The 18,631-nt window shown below is 40.8% G+C and overlaps 1 protein-coding gene across 3 annotated transcripts in view; it reads left to right on the forward strand.

The window, feature by feature from the left end:
• Positions 1-3,672: 3,672 nt before the first annotated feature.
• Positions 3,673-18,631, forward strand: part of IL6ST (interleukin 6 cytokine family signal transducer) — a 61,040-nt gene continuing 46,081 nt past the window's right edge. For all 3 annotated transcript variants that reach the window (XM_055555157.1, XM_055555158.1, XM_055555159.1), the window contains exon 1: positions 3,673-3,911. The gene's annotated coding sequence lies outside the window, so the exon portion shown is untranslated. The remainder of the gene's footprint in view (positions 3,912-18,631) is intronic.

The raw sequence follows: 18,631 nt of genomic DNA on the forward strand, positions 1-18,631 counted from the left end.
CATTTAACCTTGGTAGCAATTCTGTTAGGTTGGTACTGTCAACTACAAATTGGCATTTGCCATCTATCTCTACACAGATTAAATCATTTATGGCTGCAGCTGCTGATTTTCAATGCCTCCTGAAAGGAGTTCAGGAGGTCAGAGCAGAAATGAGGCATTCTGTGCTCTGGGAAAAACTGGCAGGACAGGTCTTCAGATGGTTAGGTATTTTTAGGAGCTGATTTCAAGAGCCCAATTCTTGTATCTCTTCATAGCTAGAAAAGCACTAAAATCCTTTCTGGTGATGACTGCTCCTTGTGACTAGCAGAAACCTGCAAAAAAAAAAAAAAAAAAAAGTGCTTTAGTGCACATACTTCCCTTTCACCAAAATCCCGGATATATGGATCTTTCCCCTACCTCTTTGAAGCAGTTTCTCGGAGGTATCTGAGGTGCTGTCTCCTGTGCTATTGTCTTCTGCTGCTGCAGAGTCGTGTCCGACTCTGTGTGACCGTATAGACAGCCGCCGACCAGGCTCCTCCATCCATGGGATTTTCCAGGCGAGAGTACTGGAGTGGGTTGCCATTGCCTTCTCCAGTGCAATTGTCTTCATTTTGCCCCAAATTAAACTTAACTTGCAACTCTCACATTTTACACTTTTTTAAAGTTGACAGTACTGTTTTCTTCTCATTTGATTGAAGAATCTGAGAAGACCTGCCCAAGTTCATAGACATGGAAGGTAGCAGCACCAGTATTCAAACCCATGCAATTTGAAAACAGAAAATACACGTAACTGGTATATATTGCCCCTAAATAAATGTCCATTAGATCTAAATGAAATTTTTAAGTTTTTTTTTTTTGGCTATGTTGGGTCTTTGCTGCTACATGGGTTTTTCTCCAGCTGTGGCGAGCAGGGGCTACTCTGTAGCTCTCTAGTTGCAGTTCGCAGGCTTCTCATTATGGTGGCTTCTCTTGTTGCAGAGCACAGGCTCTAAGGTGTGCAGGGTTCAGTAGTTGCAGCACATGAGCTCAGTAATTGTGGCTCCCCAGCTCTAGAGCACAGGCTCAATAGTTGTGGCACACGGACTCAGTTGCTCTGCAGTACCTGGGATGATCCCAGATTAGGGATCAAACCTGTGTATCCTGCATTGGCAGGTGAATTCTTTACCACTGACCCACCAGCTGGTGCTGCTGCTGCCAAGTCGCTTCAGTCGTGTCTGACTCTGTGTGACCCCATGGACAGCAGCCCACCAGGCTCCCCCATCCCTGGGATTCTCCAGGCAAGAACACTGAAGTGGGTTGCCATTTCCTTCTCCAATGCATGAAAGTGGAAAGTGAAAGTGAAGTCGCTCAGTTGTGTCCGACTCTTCTCGACCCCATGGACTGCAGCCTACCAGGTTCCTCCGTCCATGGGATTTTCCAGGCAAGAGTACTGGAGTGGGTTGCCATTAAGCCCCAAGTATTTTTTAATTTTAATTTTTTTAATTGAATAATACTTTATTTACAATGTTGTGTTAGATTCAAGAGTATAGCAAAGTGATTCAGTTACATATACTATTTTTTTCAGATTATTTTCCCTTATTGTTGGTGTTCAGTCACTAACTCGTGTTCAACTCTTTGAAACCCCATGGACAGAAGCACACCAGGCTTCCCTGTCCTCCACTATCTCCCTGAGTTTGCTCAAATTCATGTCTGTTGAGTCGGTAATACAATCCAACCATCTCATCCTCTGTTGCCCGCTCTCCTCTTGCCCTCAATCTTTCCCAGCATGAAAGTATTTTCCAATGAGTTGGCTCTTCAAATCATGTGGTAAAAGTATTGGAGCTTCAGCTTCAGCCCTTCCAATGAATATTCAGGACTGATTTCCTTTTGAATTGACTGGTTTGATCTCCTTGCAGTCCAAGGAACTCTTAAGAGTCTTCTCCAGCACCACAGTTTGACAGCATCAGTTTGGCGCTCAGCCTTCTTTATAGTCCATCTCTCACATCCATACATGAATACTGGAAAAAACATAGCTTTGACTAGACGGACCTTTGTTGGCAAAGTAATGTCTCTGCTTTTTAATATGTTGTCTAGGTTGGTCATAGCTTTTCTTCCAAGGAGCAAGTGTCTTTTAATTTCATGGCTGCAGTCACCATCCACAGTGATTTTGGACCCCAAGAAAATAAAATCTGTCACTGTTTCCACTTTTTCCCCCATCTATTTGCCATGGAGTGATGAAACCGGGTGCCATGATTTTAGTGGTTTTTTTTTTTTTTTTTCCATGATCTTAGTTTTTGAATGTTGAGTTTTATTTAAGCCAGCTTTTTCACTCTCCTCTTTCACTTTCATCAAGAGACTCTTTAGTTCCTCTTAACTTTCTGCCTTTAGGGTGGTATCATCTGCATATCTGAGGTTGTTGATATTGACTGTAGTTCCCTGTGCTATACAGTAGTTCCTTGGTTATCTGATTTATATATAGTAGTGTGTATATAAAACTCCTAATTTATCCCCCCTCATTTAACATTTTATAATTTTGTTTTAAAATAAATACACCCATAAAAGGCTGAGCTAGAATACAATCCAGTCACTCTCTGGAGGTTAGATACAGGATGACAGGAAGCAGCAAGAACCAAACACACAATGGAGCTTTGTCTCTTCTGCAGCACAACCCCCGAGCTGGCCTGGGACTCACTCCCTTAGCTAGACACAAAACAGGCCCACTTTCCTGTGTTTTAAAAATTATCTAATCAACTAGGAGATCATAATTTGCTTTGTGTTTTACTGTATCTGAATCCTCAATATAATGAAGAACCTTACAATTGTTAATTTATGGGTATAATGTGTTCAAGTCTATTATATCATTATTGCCCTCCAATAGCCTGCCATTCTTCCACAAAAGGCGCTGGCCTTGAGTGTGTTTCTTGATACACACACCATTTATCTTTTAAGCTTCTCATCTTACTTTGAAAAAATATTTATCAAAGTGAGCCTAAAGGTTCATTTTCCAGACCACTAGTGGGAAAGAGAAAGGTTGTAATGAAATTTGTTTTTATTTGGTATTTTTGTCACAGATTGGGAGGTACAAATTGCAAGAAAAACTAGTTTTTTAGCATGTCACCAACTCTGAGGTTCTCTGATCGATCACACCCAAACATATTTATTAACTTAAAAATATATATCATGGCAAGGTTCTTTTATGTAAGACTTGGACCGAAGCCGCCACTATCTGCGGTAATCTCACATGGAATTATTGTCACCGAGCCCTTCACGTTCCCTGAGGAACTCCTACGCTTCCCCAGTCCCCAAGGACAGCCGGCGGTCCCTCGCGGCTCCGAGGTCCCTGGGGAAGGCACTGAACGCAGGCCAAAAGAGCCGCGGCAAGAAGTGAGGACGGACGGCGCGGGTAGCACCCGAGCTTTAGTTCACGACCCCGTTATTCCACGGAAAAATGGAACATTCCGCTCCTTCCGCCCGCAGAGGGGAGGTGGGGGAACCCTTCGATCTAGTCTGGGAGAGGCGACGCGGGCGCAGCCACCGGAATCCGGGACGCCAGGAACCGCGTTACGGGAATAGCAGCCGCTCGGAGTACCGCCTCCTCGCCTTCGGGCTACAGCTGAGCCAATGCCGGAGCGCGCCGGGTATCACAGAGGCCAATCAGCTTACAGAGTCCAGGACCAAGTCCGGGGGCGGGGCGTTACGGGGCGCCGCGGGGCGGGGTCAGGGGGCGCCTTGCCCCGCAGCGGGAGGAGGGACGCGTGCCGCGTCTGCTGGAAGGTCTGGGGAGCTAGCCGGAGCTGGGGCGAGGAGCCGACAGGCCCGCGGAGCCGCGCGGGGAAGGCCCGGGCGCAGCTGAGCTTGGGGCCGGGGCTGCTGGCCGACGGAGTCGGCCGGGCCGGGCGCCGAGTGGGACGTGCTCTGTGGAGACGCGGAGGAGCGAGTCACCGCGGCCTGAGGTGAGGAGGGGCCTTGGCCGGGTTGAAGGGCCGTGTAGCCGGAGGGTGAGGGCTGCGTGGGGGCGGCCGGGTCGGGGGACTCGAGGGGGCCGTACTTCTCCGGGAGTGGGGCGCCCCGACAGCGCGCGCCCCAAACTTCTTGTTACCCCAGCCTGGAAATCCCCACATTCCTTTCTCTCCCTGTTCCCACATCTCCGAATTTGATCTCCACAAGTTTATCACCTAGATTTCCCAACGCTAAAAAAAGCCTCACTTACACAAACACACACACACACACACACCCCTTCTTAAGCCTCTAGTTTCCAACGCCTTTCTTGACTCTACCCCTTTTGGCTACCAAGTCCCCGGTTTCCTTCGGTTCCTCTTCTATCTCCCTTAAATTCCATTAGCCCCGCACTTGACCCTTCATTTTCATCTCGGAGATTAATTTCCTTTTCATCATTGTAACGCTTCAGCATTGCTGAAAGTTACACCGTGTACTAAAAGTCTTCACTAATGCCTCTTTTCATCTTTTGATTGCTTACAGAGCCAGGCCCTAATGAACCCCACATATCACTATATCCTAAAGGCGCCGGATTTTAAAAAAATTCTATCACCCCCTCCCCCAAGTTTAAAGATCATTCCAAGCAGCAGAGTTCTGTTTTTCAGTATTTTTTCGAACTGAAAAAGAACAAAATCTCAGCTTAAAGACAAGACCTGCCACTTTTGTTCTTTTCTTCTTCCCATTTCGGTTTAATTTGTGTAGTATTGGGCATTTCAGTGATTATACTGCTTTAAAATAATTGTTAGGATGCCAGGATGAAATTCTAAAAGATTGGAGTGTTTGGTTTAGTCAGTACTGTAAACAAACCCTTTAGACTGTGTGACTGCCAGCTTCAAGTTGGAACAACTCTTAATTTGAAATTACTGACTCAGATCATCATATGAGCTATTCGCCATTATCATAATTTCTTAAATTCATGTTAATTCCTATTTGGAAGTATTTTTGCACTGTAAACTGGAATACTACAATTATAGAACCAACTTGCTATTAGGTTAAATTGTGCTTTCCAAATATTTCTCTTTGGGGACAATTTTGAATACTTGTTTTTAATCACAAGTGGAAGAAAAAATTACTGGATGGAGAAAGTGTCATAAAAGATGAATTTTGTGGTAGAATTTTTCCTTCATCCCAATTCTGTGTTATTGACTCTACGTGTTTAATTTTCTCATAGGTAATTTAGAATATACATGGCTAATTTAATACATTTTCTTACGTACTGAAAAATGTGTTCAGTTATTTATGAATTACCATATTTTCAATTTATTTAAAATTTTTCCAAGGGAATTTACATTTCAGTTAAATGTTAGGGTGGATGTCAATTGTCCTATACCCGTGAAATTGATGTTACAGTACACGCTTTATAAAGAAGGAAACTAAAGCTCAGTGTCCCTTTGAAACCTAGATCTGTAATTCCAAATCCTGCACTCGCAATCAGTCATTTTGTCATGCTAACACGTTTCTCGTGGAGGGTCCACTGCTACAATTTGGTTTGGGAAGAACTCCCCAAAATTCCTCTGCAGGGAGGGTTTTTTTCCTCCCAGAAGCTATTTGAGAGCGGCTTATTTTAATGGGACTCAGAATTCCCTGGCGCTAATACATTTGCAGTTTGGCTCATAGAGAAGCATGGAATGTTCTCCCAGTCTTCTCCATTTCTTTGATTGCAAAGACATTTTGATCAGAGTTGAAGTTTCTACTGAGCTTTATTATTTTGCATAACAAGTACTAAGCACTTAGTTACTGTAAAAACTCAGAAAGGTGCATGAATTGTCCTTAGGACCTTCAAAGAGTTTACAGCAATTGGGTAGACATTTTGTGAAAAACAACAAGGATGCAAGGTAGTTTTAATTAAATGCAGAGTGATACAGAAGATGCTATAAGTATCCAGATTAGGAAGTAATCATTTATGGGTTGAAATGATCAAAGGATTTACCAGAGGTCATCAACCTTGAAACCTGAGTAGGTGGTGGTTTAGTTGCTAAGTCCGACTCTTTCAACCCCGTGAACTGTAGCTTGCCAGGCTCTTTTGTCCAAGGGATTTTCCAGGCAAGAATACTGGAGTGGGTGAAACCTGGGTAAGATTTGGATAAAGGGAAAAATGAAAGGAGCCCATTCCAAATAGGGGTCAATGTGGAAAGGGTCAAAAATAATCCAGGTATAGTAATCATAGTAGTACAATGTGTGTGTAATCCTTATTTTGTGTCAGTCACTGTTTTGAACACTTTGCTTATATTAATTCATTTAATCTTCATAACCTTATAAAGTAGATCTTATTATTTTCCTTTAATAAAGAAAGAAGCTAAGGCATAGAGAGCTTAATTAACTCATCCGGTGCCACAGGGCTATTAAGTGGTGGTTGTTATTGTTTATTTGCTAACTCGGTTTTGACTCTTTGCAGACTCGTAAACTGCAGCAAGCCAGGCTTCCCTGTCCTTCACTATCTTCTAGAGTTTGCTCAAACTCGTATCCATTGAGTCAATGATGCCATCCAACCATCTCATCCCCTGTCACCTCTTTCTCCTCTTGCCTTCAATCTTTCCTAGCCGCAGGGTCTTTTCCAGTGAGTCAGCTCTTCACATCAGGTGGCCTAAGTATTGGAGCTTCTGCTTCAGCATCAGTCCTTACAATGAATATTAAGGGTTAATTTCCTTTAGGATGGACTGGTTTGATCTCCTTACTGTCCAAGAGACTCTCAAGAGTCTTCTCCAACACCACAGTTGGAAAGGATCAATTCTTCAGTGCTCAGCCTTCTTTATGGTCCAACTCTCACATCCATATATGACTTCTGGAAAAACCATGGCTTTGACTAGATGGACCTTTGTTAACAAAGTGATGTCTTTGCTTTTTAATACACTGCCGAGGTTTGTCATGGCTTTTCTTCCAAGGAGCAAGTGTCATTTACTTTCATGTCTTCAGTCACCGTCTGTAGTGATTTTGGAGCCCAAGAAAATAAAATCTGTCACCGTTTCCACTTTTTCCCCATCTATTTGCCATGAAGTGATGGGACTGGATGCCATGGTCTTAGTTTTTGAATGTTGAGTTTTAAGCCAGCTTTTTCACTCTCACCTTCATCAGGAGGCTCTTTAGTTCCTCTTCTCTTTCTGCCATTGAAGTGATATCTTCTGAGGTATATCCAGAATTTATACCTAGACATCCTGACTTCAGAATCTGAGCTCCTAAAACTGGTAAGTATACTGCCTCTTCATATAGTATACTTGAGTGACAGCTGGAATAATATGGCCATTCCAGGAGGTCTTTTAAAACCCACTCTTAATTGTCCACTGTGTGCTTCAGAGGGCTTCCCTCTTGGCTCAGTGGTGAAGAGTCCACTTGCCAATGTAGGAGATGTGAGTTCAATCCCTGGGTCTCGAAGATCTGCTGGAGAAGGAAATGGCAACCCACTCCAGTCTGCTTGTCTGGGATATCCCATGGACAGAGGAACCTGGCAGGCTGCAGTCCATGAGGTTGCAAAAGAATCATACATGACTTGGCAGCTAAACAGCAACAGTCTGTGCTTTAAAGTATGTTAGATTCTCAGGATATAAAAAATATAAACAAATTACAATGCAAATGCTGTGGATCCTGTTAGGGAACTGTATACAAGTGCTTTGGGAGCAAAGATGTTTATGGGAGTGGGGAGGAATTCCACAGAAGAGATAATGTTTCTTCTGAGTTATAAACAATTAGTACAAAGCAGAGTTTGGGGAAAGACATTTCTAGAGTCAAGGATAGCATTTGTGAAAGCACACTCTGAAAAACATAGAGCTTGAGGGCAAAATCTGAGTAGAGGGTTTTGATTTTTCATAAGATGGACGTGAGTTTGGGTGAATTCCGGGAGATGGTGATGGACAGGGAGGCTTGGAGTGCTGCGATTCATGGGGTCGCAAAGAGTCAGACATGACTGAGCAACTGAACTGAACTGAAGAATAGATTTAAATATTAAAAAAGAGAAATTGGACAAGCACACTGAAACCAAATTTTCAAGTTCTTAAATAGCTAAAATATTGGGCATTATTATTTACCCTTTAAAAAGCTATGAGGAAAAGAGTGACAAGTTTGAAATATGTTTAGAGATATTTCACCCATCAGTAATAATATTCAGAATGAGTTGGAGGGAAGAAAGAGACCAGAAGGAGGAAGGCAGTTTGTAAGAACTGAGGTGATCAGTGCCTGAATTAGTTGGTCATGGAAGAGGGTAGAAAAGAAAAAACAAGTGGAAAAGATTATGAAAGAAGATTGAATAAGATTTGTAACTGAGAATAGCCAGAATGTAATGGGTAGGCAAGAGACAATGAGGGACCCTACTGTAGAAAATTCAAGAAGGATGTGTTTTTAGATGAGGAGTCCCTGATAGCTCAGTTGGTAAAGAATCCACTTGCAATAGTGGACACCCCGGTTTGATTCCTTGGAGAAGGGATAGGCTACCCACTCCAGTATTCTTGGGCTTCCCTTGTGGCTCAGCTGGTTAAGAATCTGCCTGCGATGCGGGAGACCTGGGTTCAATCCCTGGGTTGGAAAGATCCCCTGGAGAAGGGAAAGGCTACTACTCACTCCAGTATTCTGGCCTGGAGAATTCCATGGACTGTATGTATAGTCCATGGGGTTGCAAAGAGTCGGACAGGACTGGGTGACTTTCAGAAAGCTGATTTTTTTTTTTTAAGTGGGTGCATTTATATATTTATGTGTGTGTTGAATATGTATTTTTAGACCTATTAAACTTATTTGAGTTACAGGCAGAATATCCAAGATGATGATATATAACTGAACTTAGAAGGAAGATCTCAGAATATTTGAAATTATTTTGTGTGAAGGTAGCAGGTGAAGTCATACATTTTCAAAGAAGTTGGTATTTTAAAAGAAGAATAGATGTCAAATACTTTTGGGTACATTCATAGCCAGAAGATAAGACCTAGCAGAGAATGCTGTGAATGAGACAGTAAAGTGAATAAAGGAAAGAATTCAACCACTGATACGGTTACATAGAAACTGAGAGATATAAAAATTCAGGAAGCAGAGATAATGTGAAATGCTTCAGAATGTTTATGATATTGTTAAAATGGCCATAGTCTCTTTTTTATTCTATTTATCATATCTTAGTGCAATTTCATGAGAAATATTAGCCAATTGACATGAGTAAGAGAGCTCCATCCCTTGAAATGTGGTACATTATGGATTATTGTTTTAAAGCTGAATGTATATATATCCATAGAAGGAGCTTCATTCCTTTCAGCACAATGAATCTGTTGCCCTGTGAAAATTTGAAAATTCTGCTTGTAAATTCTCATTTGTTTTTGACCCAAATTAACTAGTTTCACCATTTGCTCTAAGATAGATTGGTTTTATCATTACTTCTGAATAATGCATTTCATATTGGTCTTCTTAGCAGTCTGTTTTTGTTTGGATGTTCTGTGGTCTGTGTTCCCCTATAGTAATAACTTGTAAAAGGCTTTCTCCAACTCTCAGGTCAAAAATATACTCTGTATTTTCTTCAGTAGTCCTACAATTTTGGTTTTGCATTTAGATCCTTAATCAATCTGGGATATATGCTCTTTGTTTTTTTGCTTGTGGAACCAGTTGTCTCAATGCTATTTGTTGAATATTCCTCTATTTCTCCAGTGATATCAGTAGCTTTTTTTCCCATAAAATATTAAATTCTTATATACACAGAGACATACACATACACACTTGTGTCTGTTTCTGGACTTTTTGTTTCTATGCCAATGCCATGTTTTAATTACTATAACTTTATAGTATGTCTTAATAGATGTAACATCAAGTTTCTGTTTATTCTTTTTGAAAATTGGCTTCTGGCTGTTCTCTAATATTTTATGTAAAATTTTAAGTTGGTTTGTAAAGTAAACCACATTGCAAGTTAAAATTGTATTGTATTAATATGTTTGTGAAGAACTGATGTGTCTATATGTGTGTATATATAATTTTTCTTTCCATGGTGTTTAGGTCTTACTAATGAACAATTTTTAGTAAAGTTTTGTAGTTTTCTCCATAAACTTCTTGCATTGCTCTGATTTTACTGTTTTGCTTAGATATATTTTATTATTTTAAATGCTCTTGTTAATAGGATTTTGGTTTTCTATTACATTTTCTAACTGGATATTGCCGGTGTATGGGAGAGGTTTTTTTCATCATCTTTTTGTTCAACTGTTCTGTTATGCTGTCAGTGGTCCTAGTAGTTTGTTAATTGATTCCCTTTGTTTTCATATCATCTACAAGTTTTTCTTTTTCCATCTTTATATCTTATCAGTTTATTATTTTTTAAGTCTGCTAGAACAATGTTGAATAAATGATGACTCAAAGCATTTTGTTTGAAGCCTGACCTTAGTAAATGCTTCTTTTTATCTTTAAATATAATGTTTACTATAGGTTTCTGATAAAGTACTGTGGCAGAAACAGCAAGAGCAGCACTGCTAACAGCTGTTACTGTTTATTGAGTATGAGGCAAATGGATTCTAAGCAGTCTGTGTGTGCTGACTTATTTACTCCTGACATTTCAGTAGGTGGTGGTATTATCCTCATTTTTATAGGTAGGGAAAATGAAATTTAGAGCTAATAAATAACTTGATTAAGATGTTTTACAAAAAAATAGAGGATCTAGAATTTTAATACAGGCAGTCTGATTATAGAGTCCATCCTCTTATCTATTTCATCAAGATAAATATCCATCTCTTTAAGTTTTAGTTTTCAATACTTTGTTGTTATTTAAAAATCTTAAGTGAACAGTTGTTGAATAGTATGAGTTGCTTTTCAGGCATCTAGTGCAATGATTGTGGTGTTTTCTTTTTAATCTTTTAATAAATCTAGGGGATAGCATTGGCGTATTTTCTTGTGCTGAAAGATACTTGTGTTGTTTAGGCAGAATACTTCTTCAGTTCAGTCACTCAGTCATGTCCGACTCTTTGTGACCCCATGGACTGCAGCATGCCAGGTTTCCCTGTCCATCACCAACTCCCAGAGCTTACACAAACTTATATCCATGGAGTTGGTGATGCCATCCAACCATCTCATCATCTGTCATCTCCTTCTCCTCCTCCCTTCAGTCTTTCCCAGCATCAGGGTCTTTTCTAGTGAGTCAGTTCTGCATATCAGATGGCCAAAGTGTTTGAGCTTTGGCTTTAGCATCAGTCCTTCCAATAAATATTCAGGATTGATTTCCTTTAGGATGGACTGATCTCCTTGCTGTCCAAGGAACTCATAGAGTCTTCTCCAACACCACAGTTCAAAAGCATCAATCCTTTGCTGCTCAGTTTTCTTTATTGTCCGACTCTTACATCCATACATGACTATTGGAAAAACCATGACTAGAGAGACCTTTGTCAGTAAGGTAATGTTTCTGCTTTTTAATATGCTGTCTAGATTTGTCATAGCTTTTCTTCCAAGGAGCAAGCATCCTTTAATTTCATGGCTGAGGTCACCATCAACAGTGATTTTGGAGCCCAACAAAATAAAATCTGTCACTGTTTACATTGTTTCCACATCTGTTGGCCATTAAGTGAAGGGACCAGATATGATCTTTTTTTTTGAATGTTGAGTTTTAAACCAGCTTTTCACTCTCCTCTTTCACTTTCCTCAAGAGGCTCTTAAGTTCCTCTTTGCTTTCTGCCATAAAGGTGGTGTCATCTGCTTATCTGAGGTTACTGATATTTCTTCCAGCAATCTTGATTCCAGCCGGTGCTTCATTTGTGTGGCATTTTGCATGATGTAATCCGCATATAAGTTAAATGACCAGGGTGACAGTATACAGGCTTGACGTACTCCTTTCTCAATTTGGAACCAATTTGTTGTTCTATATCTGGTTCTAACTATTGCCTCTTGGCTTGACCTGCATACAGATTGTTCAGGAGGCAGATAAGGTGGTCTGGTATTCCCATCTCTTGAAGAATTTTTCACAATTTGTTGTGATCCACACAGACAAAGGCTTTAACATAGTCAATGAAGCAAAAATAGCTGTTTTTCTGGAATGCTCTTGCTTTTTATATGATCCAGCGGATGTTAGCAATTTGATCTCTGGTTTCTCTGCCTTTTCTAAATCCAGCTTGAACATCTGGAAGTTCTCAGTTCACGTACTGGTGAAGCCTGACTTGGAGAATTTTGAGCATTACTTTGCTAGCATGTGAGATGAGTGCAATTGAGTGGTAGTTTGAACATTCTTTGGCATTGCCTTTTTTGGGACTCGAATGAAAACTGAGCTTTTCCAGTCCTGTGGCCACTGCTGAGTTTTCCAGATTTGCTGGCATATTGAGTACGGCACTTTCACAGAATCATTTTTTAGGATTTGAAATAGCTCAACTGGAATTCCATCACTTCCACTAGCTTTGTTCATAGTGATGCATTGTAAGGCCCACTTGACTTTGCATTCCAGGATGTCTGGCTCTAGTTGAGGTGAGTGATCACACCATCGTGGTTTCTAGGTCATTAAGATTTTTTTTTGTATAGTTCTGTGTATTCTCACCATCTCTTCTTAATATCTTCTGCTTCTGTTAGGTCCATACCATTTCTGTCCTTTATTATGCCCATCTTTGCATGAAATGTTCCCTTGGTATCTCTAATTCTTTTGAAGGGGATCTCTAGTCTTTCCCATTCTGTTGTTTTCCTCTATTTCTTTGCATTGATCACTAAGGAAGGCTTTCTTATCTCTCCTTGCTTTGGAACTCTGCATTCAAATGGGTATACCTTTCCTTTTCTCTTTTGCCTTTCACTTCTCTTCTTTACTCATCTTTTTGTAAGCCCTCCTCAGGCAACCATTGTGCCTTTTTGCATTTATTCTTCTTGGGGATGGTTTTGATCAACGCTTCCTATACAATGTCATGAACCTCCGTCCATAGTTCTTCAGGTGCTCTATCAGACCTAATCCCTTGAATCTATTTGTCACTTCCACTGTATAATAGTAAGGGATATGATTTAAGTCATACGTGAATGGTGTAGTGGTTTTCCCTACTTTCTTCAATTTAAGTCTGAATTTGGCAATAAGGGGTTCATGATCTGAGCTACAGTCAGCTCCTGGTCTTGTCTTTGCTCACTGTATAGAGCTTCTCCATCTTTGGCTGCAAAGAATATAATCAGTCTGATTTCGGTATTTACCATCTGGTGATGTCCATGTGTAGAGTTGTTTCTTGTGTTGTTGGAAGAGAGTGTTTGCTATGACCTGTGTCTTCTCTTGACAGAACTCTGTTAGTGTTTGCCCTGCTTCATTTTGTACTCCAAGGCCAAATTTGCCTGTTATTCTAGGTTTTTCTTGATTTTCTACTTTTGCATTCCAGTCCACTATGATGAAAAAGACATCTTTTTTTGGTGTTAGTTCTAAGAAGGTCTTTTAGGTCTTCATAGAAGGCAATGGCACCCCACTCCAGTACTCTTGCCTGGAAAATCCCGTGGACAGAGGAGCCTGGTAGGCTGCAGTCCATGGGGTTGCGAAGAGTTGGACACCACTGAGCGACTTCACTTCCCCTTTTCACTTTCCTGCATTGGAGAAGGAAATGGCAACCCACTCCAGTGTTCTTGCCTAGAGAATCCCAGGGATGGCGGAGTCTGGTGGGCTGCCATCTATGGGGTCGCGCAGAGTCGGAGACGACTGAAGCGACTTAGCAGCAGCAGCAGCAGCAGAACTGTTTAACTTCAGTTTCTTCGGCATTAGTGATTGAGGCATAGACTTGGATTACTGTGATGTTGAATGGTTTGCCTTGGAAATGAACCAAGATCATTCTGTCATTTTTGAGATTGCACCCAACTACTGCATTTCAGACTCTTTTGTTGACTCTGAGGGCTACTCCATTTCTTCTAAGGGATTCTTGCCCACAGTAGTAGATATAATGGCCATCTGAATTAAATTCACCCATTCCAGTCCATTTTTGTTCACTGATTCCTAAAATGTCGATGTTCACTCTTGCCATCTCCTGTTTGATCACTATCAGCGTACCTTGATTCATGAACCGAAGATTCCAGGTTCCTACGTAATATTGTTCTTCACAGCATCGGACTTTCCTTCCATCACCAGTCGCATTCACAGTTGGGCATTGTTTTTGCTTTGGCTCCGTCTCTTCATTCTTTCTGGAGTTATTTTTCCTCTCTTCTCCAGTAGCATAATTGGGCATCTACTGACCTGGGGCATTCATCTTTCAGTGTCCTATCTTTTTGCCTTTTCATACTGTTCATGGGGTTCTCAAGGCAAGAATGCTTAAGTGGTTTGCCATTCCCTTCTCCAGTGGACCACATTTTGTCAGAACTATCCATCGTGACCCATCTGTCTTGGATGGCCCTACACGGCATGGCTCATAGTTTCATTGAGTTAGACAAGGCTGTGGTCCAAGTGATCAGTTTGGTTAGTTTTCTGTAATTGTTAGCATACAAAGAATAGTCATAATCGAGAGACTCAACACTTGGTGGTGAAAAGCAATGATCTTGCAAGATGGGAAACAAGTGAGCCTGTGATTGAACTGGCTTACCACCTTGAGAGGGCTTCCCTGGTGGTGCAGTGGTAAATAATCCACCTGCCAATGCAGGAGATGCAAGACATGCAGGTTTGAGATCCCCTGGAGAAGTAAATGGCATCCCACTCCAGTATTCTTTCCTGAAAAATTCCATGGACTGGGGAGCTTGTACTGTCCATGGGGTTGCAAAGAGTGAGACAACTGAATGACTGAGCGTGTACACGTGAACACACACACACTACATTGAGTTTCCAAATCACGTCAAAGGTAGGGGAAATCCAGGTCTAGGCTAAGCCCAGTGGATACTCTTTGAGTTGAAGATGATGACTAGGGACCCCAAGATGGGTGGAGTTCATAGAAGAGAATATTGGAGAGCTCTTGAAGTAAGAGCATTCTTGAATGCTTCAGCTCCCCCCTTCAACTATTGAGCCAAGTACTGACCAGTGGATGCATATAAAGAAACTGCTGGAACTTCCCTGGCAGTCCAATAGTTAAGACTTTGCCTTCCAGTGCCAGGGGTGCATGTTCTATACCTGGTTGGGGAGCTTAAATCCCACATGCCTCCAAGCCAAAAGCCAAGACACAATATAGAAGCAATATTGTAACAAATCTATTAATGTCTTTTTAAAAAAATGATAATGAAAGATATTTTAGATATACAAAAATTCTAAAAATTTATCACCAGTTGACCCATATTCTGAAAAGAATGTTAAAGGAGTCCTTCAAACAGAAGGGAAGTATCATATGGACATGTGGCTCTTTACAAAGAAGTTAGACACTCTGAGAATGGTAACTACATGGGTAAATACATAAAATTTTCCTATTGTTTAAGTCTCTCTTAAAATAATTGTTCAAACAAAATATGCATGGGAAGTTTGTAACATACAAAAGTTACATTCCAAAATAGCACAAAGTCAAGAGAGGAGAAATGTATGTTTACTCTTAAGAGTTTACTTTACATGAGGTGATAACAGTATCACATGCTGGAAGATTGTGATATGTTTAAGATGTATGAAAGTGAAAATGTTAATCGCTTAATCTGTCTCTGTGATCCCGTGGAACAATGTATATTATAAACCATGAAGCAACCTCTAAAATAACAAAACAAAGAATTATAGATTATAAGTCAACCAAAGGTGACAAGTGAAAAACACACAAAAAAGCTCAGTTAACAAAAATAAGGACAGGACTTCCTTGGTGGTCCAGTGGTTAAGACTCTGTGCTTCCACTGCAGGAAGTACAGGTTCCATCCCTGGTCAGGGAATTAAGATCCTGCATACTGCACCCTGCAGCAAAAAAAAAAAAAAAAAAAAAAAAAAAAAAACCAGGAAACAAATACATGCTGCTTACAAAACCAAAGCAAAACAAACACCAGCAACAAAGAAGATAGTACTCTAAATATGAAGAGATAAACAGTCTAAACATAAAGAAGGGGGAAAGAGACATCTATCAATAGTGCCAAAAAAGCCAAAATATTTACTCTGTGGCACTGTAGGTAAAAAGCTGAGATATGTCAAGAACTATCAGCTGCCACCAGAAGTTTTGAATAGGCGAAGAAGAAATCTATCTAGAGTCTCAGAAGGACTTTTGATCTCCAGAATTTTAAGAGAATAAGTTTAAGTTTGTGGTACTTTGTTACAACTGCCCTAGGAAACTAATACTTTCTTGGTGTCCGCAAAATAGAGTGTAAGCAAATGAGGCAGGATCTTGTATGTTTTGCTCCATTCTATATTCCTAGTATCTAGAATCATATTCAGCATCAGTTCAGTTCAGTCGCTCAGTCGTGTCCGACTCTTTGCGACCCCATGAATCACAGTATGCCGAGCCTCCCTGTCCATCATTTATTTGTTGAATGAATAAACTGAGTTCATTTTTGAAGCAGGTGCATAACATATACTGCTGTAATAATATACATATACTTTAATTCGGGGCTTCCCTGGTGGCTCAGTGGTACAAGAATCCTCCTGCTAATGCAGGAGACATGGTTTTGATCCCTGGGTCAGGAAGATCCCCTGGAGAAGAGAATGGCAACCCATTCCAGTATTCTTGCCTGGGAAATCCCATGGACAGAGGAGCCTGATGAGGTGGCAGAGTTGGACATGGCTTAGTGACTAAACATCTTCATTGACTATGCTAAAGCCTTTGACTGTGTGGATCACAACAAACTGGAAAACTCTTCAAGAGATGGGAATACTGGACCACCTTACCTGCCTCATGAGAAATCTGTATGCAGGTTAAGAAGCAACAGTTAGAACCAGACATGGAACAACGAACAGGTTCCAAATTGTGATGGGAGTACATCCAGGCTGTATATTGTCACCCTGCTTTTTAACTTATATGCAGAGTACTTCATGCAAAATTCTGGACCGGATGAAGCACCAGCTGAAATCAAGATTGCCAGGAGAAATATCAATAACCTCAGATATGCAGATGACACCACCCCTTATGGCAGAAAGCAAAGAAGAACTAAAGAGCCTCTTTATGAAAGTGAAAGAAGAGAGTGAAAAAGTTGGCTTAAAGCAAGCTCAGCATCAAAAAATGAAGATCATGGCATCCAGTGCCATCACTTCATGGCAAATAGATGTGGAAACAATGGAAACAGTTATTTTCTTGAGCTCCAAAATCACTACATATGGTGACCTCAGCCATGAAATTAAGACACTTACTCCTAGGAAGAAAAGCTATGACAAACCTAGACAGCATATTAGAAAGTAGAGACATTACTTTACTGACAAAGGTCTAGTCATGGTTTTTCCAGTAGTCATGTATGGATGTGAGAGTTGGACCATAAAGAAAGCTGAGTGCCGAAGGATTGATGGCTTTTGAACTGTGGTGTTGGAGGATTCTTCAGTGTCCTTTGGACAGCAAGGAGATCCAACCAGTCAATCCTAAAGGAAATCAATCCTAAATATTCATTGAAAGGACTGATGCTGAAGCTGAAGCTCCAATAATTTGGGCACCTGATGTGAAGAACTGAATCACTGGAAAAGACCCTGATGCTGGGAAAGATTGAAGGAAGGAGGAGAAGGGGACGACAGACGATGAGATGGTTGGATGGCATCACCAACTCGATGGACATGAGTTTTGAGTAAGCTCTGAGGGTTGGTGATGGACAGGGAAACCTGGCTTGCTGCAGTCCATGGGGTCAGAAAGAGTCAGACGTGACTGAGCGACAACTAAACTGAACCATTCTGTCGGTTTTAAAACAGGATAAGCCCTCAAATCAAAAAAGCAAGAGAATTCGAGAAAAACATCTACTTGTGCTTTATTGATTAAGCCGAAGCCTTTAACTCTGTGGATCACAACAAACTGTGGAAAATTCTTCAAGAGATGGGAATACGAGACCACTTACCTTCCTCCTGAGAAATCTGTATGTAGGTCAAGAAGCAATAGTTAGAACCCGACATAGAACAATGAACTGGGACTTCTTGTTTCAGAGTTTTGTTATGAGACTATAGTGCATAAATAGAAAGATTGCCCTTTTTCAAAACTATAGAGAACCTCTCTACAGTGTAAACAAGGTACTTGCTAGGGTAGTGGGTCAAGATGACATGACCACATAGTACTCTGCATGCAAACTCAGTTGCTGTGGTGTCCGACTCTTTGTGACCCTGTGTATTATAGCCCAGAGGCTTCTCTGTCCATGGGATTATCCAGGCAAGAATACTGGAGTGGGTTGCCATTTCCTCCTCCAGAGCATCTTCCCAGCCCAGGGATTGAACCCATGTCTCCCACACTGGCAGGCAGATTCTTTACCACTGAGCCACCTGGGAATCCCCTCATAGTACTCTACCAACATGCTCATATATATGTATTTTTTGTTCTGTTGCTTTGATGAACAGTTGAATGACATGGTAGATTTTTCTATTCTAGGACTATTCAAAGTTGGGAAGTGAAGGAGTAAAACAGGTAGAAAAAAGGGATCCTGCAACTAGTTCTTTTTTATAGCTTTACCTGAGACAGTCTAAAGAGTTCACTATGAAATTGCTTTGTTATAGATTGACTATTACCTGGTTAGGGAATATAAAAGTGCAGTTAGTATTAATATTTCATAAAATAATACTGTGTTTCATGTGTAGTACTGTGAAGTTCTCATCAAGAAGTTAGTAGTTTTATCTGGGAGAGATAAAACTTCCCAGTTTTAAAAAACACATTAAGTGGTTTTTAATTTAAATTTTATTTACTTTCTAGTACTGAAGCCACAGGGTACTAAGTTGGAAAGGTACAAAGACTGTACT

The sequence above is a fragment of the Bubalus kerabau genome, chromosome 18, assembly GCF_029407905.1.
Source record: "Bubalus kerabau isolate K-KA32 ecotype Philippines breed swamp buffalo chromosome 18, PCC_UOA_SB_1v2, whole genome shotgun sequence".
In the NCBI taxonomy this organism is placed as follows: Eukaryota; Metazoa; Chordata; class Mammalia; order Artiodactyla; family Bovidae; genus Bubalus; species Bubalus kerabau.